The sequence below is a fragment of the Benincasa hispida genome, chromosome 12 (assembly GCF_027475165.1).
Source record: "Benincasa hispida cultivar pf3 chromosome 12, pf3_genome.v1.1, whole genome shotgun sequence".
In the NCBI taxonomy this organism is placed as follows: Eukaryota; Viridiplantae; Streptophyta; class Magnoliopsida; order Cucurbitales; family Cucurbitaceae; genus Benincasa; species Benincasa hispida.
The window spans coordinates 83,563,176-83,570,944 of NC_143489.1; the positions used below are offsets into that span (position 1 = coordinate 83,563,176).

The 7,769-nt window shown below is 28.3% G+C and overlaps 1 pseudogene; it reads left to right on the forward strand.

Moving 5' to 3' along the window:
• The first annotated feature begins 1,401 nt into the window (after positions 1-1,401).
• On the forward strand, positions 1,402-2,099 carry LOC120067985 (putative invertase inhibitor pseudogene; annotated as a pseudogene).
• Positions 2,100-7,769: the final 5,670 nt, after the last annotated feature.

Here is a 7,769-nt window from a genome sequence, read left to right on the forward strand (position 1 = left end):
GATACATGGATCTTTTATTTAAGATACTTCATTTTCAATCCCTCGTGGAGATGATGACGAAGGAAAATAATAACTTTTGTTTTTTCCTTGCTGGATGTCATATTTTCTTCTTTAATAGTCTCTCCAAGATTCATAACACCCAGTGGATTTCGACATCAATTACCCATGACAAATAATTCTTACTGTTAATATCAAGGGTGACAGATTCTAATTTTGTGAGATTTTCATGGCAACACTATCATAAAATATTGTATTTATATTAAAAATTTAATAGATGTTAAATATGCAAAATAATGTTAAATTTAATAATTATAAGGAAGAGGAAAAAACTAACACAGCTTTAGACCTAGTTTTAGCGAGGAAAACTATAGAAGTTTATGCTGATAACGTAATTGTGAACTTGAGGAGCACAACAGGAACACATATACCAATAAAATATAATGTTAAAATAAATATAATATAATAATAAATTAAATTAAATATTGATATATAAATAAACAAAATAAGATAAATTAGCAAAATATAACCTAAGAAATTTCTCTAAATTCTCCACTTTCCACAATTATCATGGACTTTACTCAATGTGTGTATCTTCCAAAACCCACAAAATGCCATTATTTATAGGTTAACTGACAAGTAGGAGATGATTACATGGACACTAATAGTATGTAATCTTGAGACATATGGACAACACATGGACTAATGGATAAGTTATACATGACCCATAGATACTAATAATGAGCATGTACATTACACCTAATTTAATATATTTATAATATAGATCAATTTGATTGGTGGAAATTACTTAATTATCTAACTTTTGTTCTTATCCTTTTAGGGGGAAAAAAATCTCAAACAGCATTTAAAAATATTTTCAAAACATTTAAACTAAAATGGAACATATGAAAATTAAGGACTAAATAAAAACTAACTCCAAATATCAACTATTAAAAATATAATTTCTCCTATATTTTATTACAAAAGAATTTTCTGTACTTTTTTTTGAAAAATAAATTCTTTATTCTTGCCAACTAACTACATAAAATCTCTTAAATTAAGGAGACTATTTCCTCATCCATGATGATAGGAAATGTACCAAACTACTCATGTTCAAATATAGAAATAAAATTAGCACAAAAAAAAAAAAAAATAGTAACTAACCAAATAAAATTTATACTCACCTAAATATTAAAAAAACCAAATATAAAAATATTTTTATTTTTATTTTTCTAAATCTCCCTCTGACATTGTAATTCCCAAAAAATGTAATATCAATAAAAAAAAACCCATTTTATTAATTAATTATTAATGAAATATTCTAAAAATAATATTTAAAGCTCTCTCTTTCTCACCTACATTGTAATTTCCATCTATAAAAATGGATTTGATAGAACAAACAAAACAAATATTCACAAGAGTTGGAAAAAAAGAAAAAGAAAACTCCAATTGCCAATGGCCATATCTCTTTATTTCTCTGCTTTCATTCTCTCCATCTTCTTCTTCTCCAATTTCCTCATTACACAATCCTCCATTACCATCAACACAACTGATTTAATCCAAGAAACTTGCATGAAAATCTCAAGAGAAGACCCTAACATTTCCTACGACTTTTGCTTAACATCTCTAGAATCTGCTACGAAGGATATCGAATGCATCAATCTTCGTCACCTCGGCCTCATCTCAATCGGGCTGTTACGTAGGAATGTGACCAGCACGCGCCACCATATCATAAGTTTGATGGAAAACACGAAGCTCTATCCGTTTGTCAAGTTTTGTTTGGAGGATTGTTTGGAGCTTTATTCCGATGCGGTCCCGACAGTGACGCAGGCGATGTGGGATTATAAGTTGAAGCAATATGATGATGCGAACATCGCGGTTAGTTTGGTGATGGACGCGGCGGAAACTTGTGAGGATGGTTTTAAGGAGAGGAAAGGAGTGGTTTCCCCATTGAAGAAGAGGGATGAAGATGCTTTTGAATTGGGAGCCATTGCTCTATCAATTATAAGTCTGCTTCATTAAGTCAATTCCATTCTATGAATTAGGTTTGTGTAATTAAAAGTTCGACTTTAAATTTAAGGATTTGAGTTTATCTTTTTCAAGTTCCACTTCTGCATTTGGTATGTCTTTAATTTTATTAGTAGATAAATTAGAAATAATATAGAGTTTTATTGAACAAATGTAGTGATGATTTATGTGAGTCAAACAAATAATAGAGGCGAGCTTGAAATAAAAAAAAAAAGACATTAGAATTGATTTTCAAAATTATTTAAGCTTGAAAATTAAGCCTATTGCACATTACTTGCACCTCTAATTTTTTTGAGAACTAAAAAAATTAGTTTTGAAAAAGTTGTTTTTATTTTTTGAATCATTTATTTATAAAAAGATGCAAATCAAAATCATGATAAGAAATGAAAATGAAATAGTTGTTTTTGTTTTTGAAATTTGATTAAGAATTTAATGAATAAAATAAACTTAATTTTCAAAAAAAAAAACAAAAAACTTAAATGATTATCCAACGAGATTTATTTATTTATTTATTTAGTGGGGAAGAAAGTTATACTTTATACTCCTTTGGGGCAATTTCTTGTTGAGTTAAGGAAAAAAAATGAGGGGAAAATAGGTATTTACTACATCTAAACATGATTGGACTATTCTAAAAAAGGTATCCTAATTCCTAAAAAGAAAAGAAAACTTACAACATTGCTGTGATATGATGAAGCACCTTAGGACCCTTTAACTTATTTTAAAATTTTGACATTTCATTTTTTTTTGTTTAATATATATCATTGAATCTTAGATAATTTCATCATAGTCTTATTAAACACAAAATTGAAACCCTAAGCTAATTGACCAATGTGGGATTCTCAACATAATCCCTCAAGATGATACCTCTCTTTTAGGTTCACTATTATTGAATCATATTCTAATTTTATTTTTAAACCTAATACCAGTCTAAGTTTTATGGACTTTAACACCATATTATATCAAGATGATATGAATGAACTTACAATGAAATTACATAGATATAAATATATAAAGAATGAACCATACAAGGAAACAACTAAATTAGCCTAAAATTTTACTAATTTACAACTCAAATAATAGATATATGGTGAATAATATATATATATATATATGGCAACAATCTCTTTACACAAATATACCATTTGCATTGTCTAGTCTTTCTCCCATGACAATTTTCATAAATTGGCCAACATGGTCTTCATTTGGAGAGGATGACGCCCTTTCTCAACCCAAAAAGGTACAACTTAGGGAAAAGTCCCCATTTTCACTAAAGTAAAGCATTACTCATAATCTCAAATTCTAATAAAACTTTAGATTTAATTAATTAAGTTGAGAAATATTATTATATATAGCTCTTCAACACTAAAATTAACTAATAAGACAGATAAAATGACGCCACACATATATGATTTCTAAATTCAATTATATATACAAAAATTTTAAAATTTGGATACTATTGAGCATGTAAATAAATGTTAAAACTTGCTAAAATAACAAATAATACTTTTATTATCAATGTCGAAGTCAATCGATTTTTTCTCTAAGTAATTTAAAATTTATTTTTTTAAGAATTTATGGCTAATAGTGACTTGTTGATGAGCAAGGTACAAGGAGTTAGTTTTTGCTATTATTTTCCTATGTATAAATTTGAAAAGTCATTCAAAATATGGTCTCAAGTTCCTTTTTTTTTCCCCTCAAATAATCAAGTTTGAAAGCTTATGATCACACTCTCAAACTCTATAGCGTTGTTCTAATCAACTTTCAAACTATATACGATTATTGTTGATAGTTCAATCTAGACTTTTTTTTTTTTACATTCAGGGGGCATGTGAGAAGAAGAAAAACCACTTATATTAATAAGAAAAGTTGTTACTATCTATTTGATTCAAGCAATTTGTCTATAATATTACGTTAATCCCTACACTTAAAAGGCGTCTTTTATACACATGTAAAAATTATCCATAAATGATTTTAAAATAGAAACTTAAAGAAGGGTCTAAATTTGTAATACTCGAGTTTAGGAGACATATACGAATGAATCGAGATGACATCCGAATGAGATGAATCCTGAAAATATGAAAGCATGATTAATAAAGACTTAAAAGAATTAAAAGATACTATCTATACCAACAATATGCACTTTCTTTTCCCGTGGCTCAATTATAAGAACTCTAAAGTTAAACGTGCTTGGCTTGAAACTAATTATATGTTATGTGACCTCTTGAAAACTTTCCTAAGAAGCATGTGAATGAAGACAAAAGATTGACGATGCCAAGTCATAGAGGAATACAAAGGCCATCAGGTGTCGAATCCAGATTCTGAATCTTAGGCCTTGAGCATTACAAAATTGTTTTAGGTTTTAATTGACATAGATTACTTATAGTTTGAAATTTTAAATGATACAACCCGAAAGTTTAGGGGTGAATTTTTTTTCTCTCTTTTTGTTATTCAAGATTATAAATCAAGAAAAAAACTTATAACAATCCATCGAAATTAACCATCTTTCTTAGAATTAAAATATAGTTATATAAGTAATTTATTTTTCAAATTTAAATAAAATAAATGGTTATATAATTTAAACGACGTATATATCATTTTAATATTTTAAAAAATATTGAAAAGATAATTCTTGTTTTACTAAATTTAAGATCAAATTACGAGTTTGATCCATAATTTTGGTTGTATAAAGTAAATTTATGTAATTTAAAATGTTTTTAAATGCCTTTAAATCTTTAAAGTTTTATCAAAATGATTCAAACTATAAATTGCACATTTTGTCCAAAGTATACAAAAATTCTTGAAATATTATCGTATATAGAAAAATGAAATTAGAGAAACATCTTGCCCTTACCTTGAAGAGCAAGCTTTGTCTCTAGAGTCCACTGCTCACCGGAAGAAGATGCAAAATTCGCCGGTAGGTAAAGACGATGATTCACAGTCAAAATTCGTCATCGGCGATGAAACTGGTCAGAATCGAATCCTCTCCAATGGAATACACACAAAAAAATTCACCATTTTTATTTTTTTTATTATTATTATTTTTTGTAGAAGACACGAGTTTATTATTTGAGAAAGAAAAAGAGTTGGTTTAATCCTTCTTAGGGTTTCATTTTCTTAAATTTGAAGTTAGTTTTATAAAAATTCGATTGGATAATTTTTAAGGCCCAATCAGTAGCGACATGGATACTTTTTAAATCAAGTTAAATTGTTGTTCGTATTTGTTAGATTTTTATTGTTGAGGGATATTTTAAATTCATTCTTCCAAATTTAGAGACTAAAAAAGTATATTTTAAAAAATGGTTGGACCAAATATGCATATTGAAAATTCAGAGACTAAAAAGATAATTCTTCTAATAAAAAACACGATTAAGAAAACATCATACACATAACTAATGACAATTAATTTATGTTATATTAGCGTTTTCGAAATGCTGTCGTAGCCCATGTTATTGCAAGTTCTTAAATTTTCATAGCGTTTTTTCACCGCTATAAAAACGTTAAAAAAAGTCCATTTTTGATAGGGTAAATATAATGCTATGAAAACTTTTCATAGTGTGAGAAAAAAATGCTATAGAAAGCTTTTTTTATAGTAGCACAAACACGCTATAAAATACATTCAATGGCATTTTTAATAGCATTGTAAAACCGCTATAAAAGCGATTCTATAGCGTTTTAAAGATGTTGTCATAGCCGATGTTATTGAATATTCTTAACTTTCTATAGCTTTTTTGTACAGTTATAAATAATGCTATAGAAAATTGATATTCAACCGTTTTAATTTAATGTTATGGAAATGTTTCATAGTTTTTAGTAGCATTTTTTCATTGTTAGTAGGAAAAAGCTATAAATAAGAGAAATTTTCACGGATAGAAAAAATGTCAAACTATTTACAGAAATAACAAAAAACACACTGATTGTAGATAGACTTCTATCAGTGTCTATCAGTGATGGAAACTGATAAACGTCTAACATTGATAGAAGTCTAAAATGATTAAATTTTGCTATCTTGTGTAAATAGTTTCTCTTATTTTTCTATCGTGGAAAATCTCCCTATAAATAACCCATTTTCTATTGCATAATTTTAATGTTATAAAAACGTTCTATAGCCTTTTTTGTAGCAACAAAAAAAAAATGCTATAATTAATCTTTAATAACACTTATTATTTCTTTTTTAGATTTTATTACTATTAAAACATTTGTATAATATGCTTCAAATATTATTGTAAAATTTAAATTATTTTTATCTACAAACTTCAATGTATTTAATTGCATTTTCATCTGAATCAAATTAACACACACAATATGTTGGGTTTTATGTCCTAAAACTCATGGTTTGTAAACAATAAGACTTATTTTGAAAATTCAATAAGTTGTTATTGAATATATGAATTGCTTATTTCGTTTTAGAAATAAATCCAATAAACTAAAAGGTCCATGACTATTACATGAGTACTTGAACTTTATGTGGATACATAAAAGTGGATCAGGTTCGAGTAGATAGTCAAATTAATGGTTTATAGTATATGATAAGGTTAGGTGCCTTATTCTGGTAACACTATTGGATGTGGTCCATTCTGTAGTTGTTACAAAGAGTTGTAAAGTGCTACAGACGAAGCGATCCTAATTCGTACATGTCATGACATGAGGAGTGGGGACATCTTGTGCAATGGGTTTGTACAAGATCGGACCACGAAATAAGTCACTTTTACTTTATAATGCTGTTTACTGTTTAAGACGGACTATTTCAAAGCGATGACCTAGGTAACTTGACCTTAATCTTGAGCTAACTATGAACTCTTGTTTATTCGGGATTATCCTTAGATATGCATAGGTAAGGGTTGGCTCAACAACGCTGACTCAATAAACCTCCATTTCAGGGGTAAGAACGGGTAGATAGCTGGGGACATAGGGTGCAAGAAGAAATTCATTCCTACCCAATTTTAGGGATAGTAGAGAGGTTGTTCCTTTAAGTGCTGACTCCGGGTCTTGAACAAGAGGCCCCACCCTCTCATTGACCCGAGAGGGACTCGGTTTGTTGATCGGATCACAAACCAATTGTTCATTAGAGGATCAGTAGGACTGGAGGAACAAGAGGTAATCTCGGGGGTAAAACAACCATTTGACCTAGCTGTTATTACGAACAACCCGTGAAGGGTTAACTTACTAATCATGGTTATATCGAGTGGACATAATATATCTACAGTGAGGGGAGTGCAACTCTGAGCTTTAGTGGAGTGACCCAGTAGTTAACGAATGAGGGTTAATTCGATGTAAAGAGTTTAGCCAATTAATCTTGGATCGTTGGAGCCCATGATCTGTAGGTTTACGAGGTCCCCCTACTAGCTTATAAACAGATTAGCCTTAAAGTATCGTGATAAGTTAATTTGAAACGATCAAATTAGAATTAAGGGAATTAATAATTATATGTGATATAATTATGTGTTCAATTTGGAATTAAACGAAATTGAAGAATCAATTAATATTTAATATGATTTAAATATTAAATTCATGAATAGAGATTCATGGTGGTGGAATTAGTGTTAAATTAATTTAATATTTGGTATTAAATTAATTAGAATTAATTAAATTGTTTAATTAATTATTTATTATTAATTTTATTAGAAAATTAATTATTGTATTAATTTTGTAAAATTAATAAAGATTTCAATTTTGAAAAACAAAAATTGATTTTGGAAATCAATTTGTAAATTCAAAAATTAAAAAAGATTGAAAATGGAAAATTC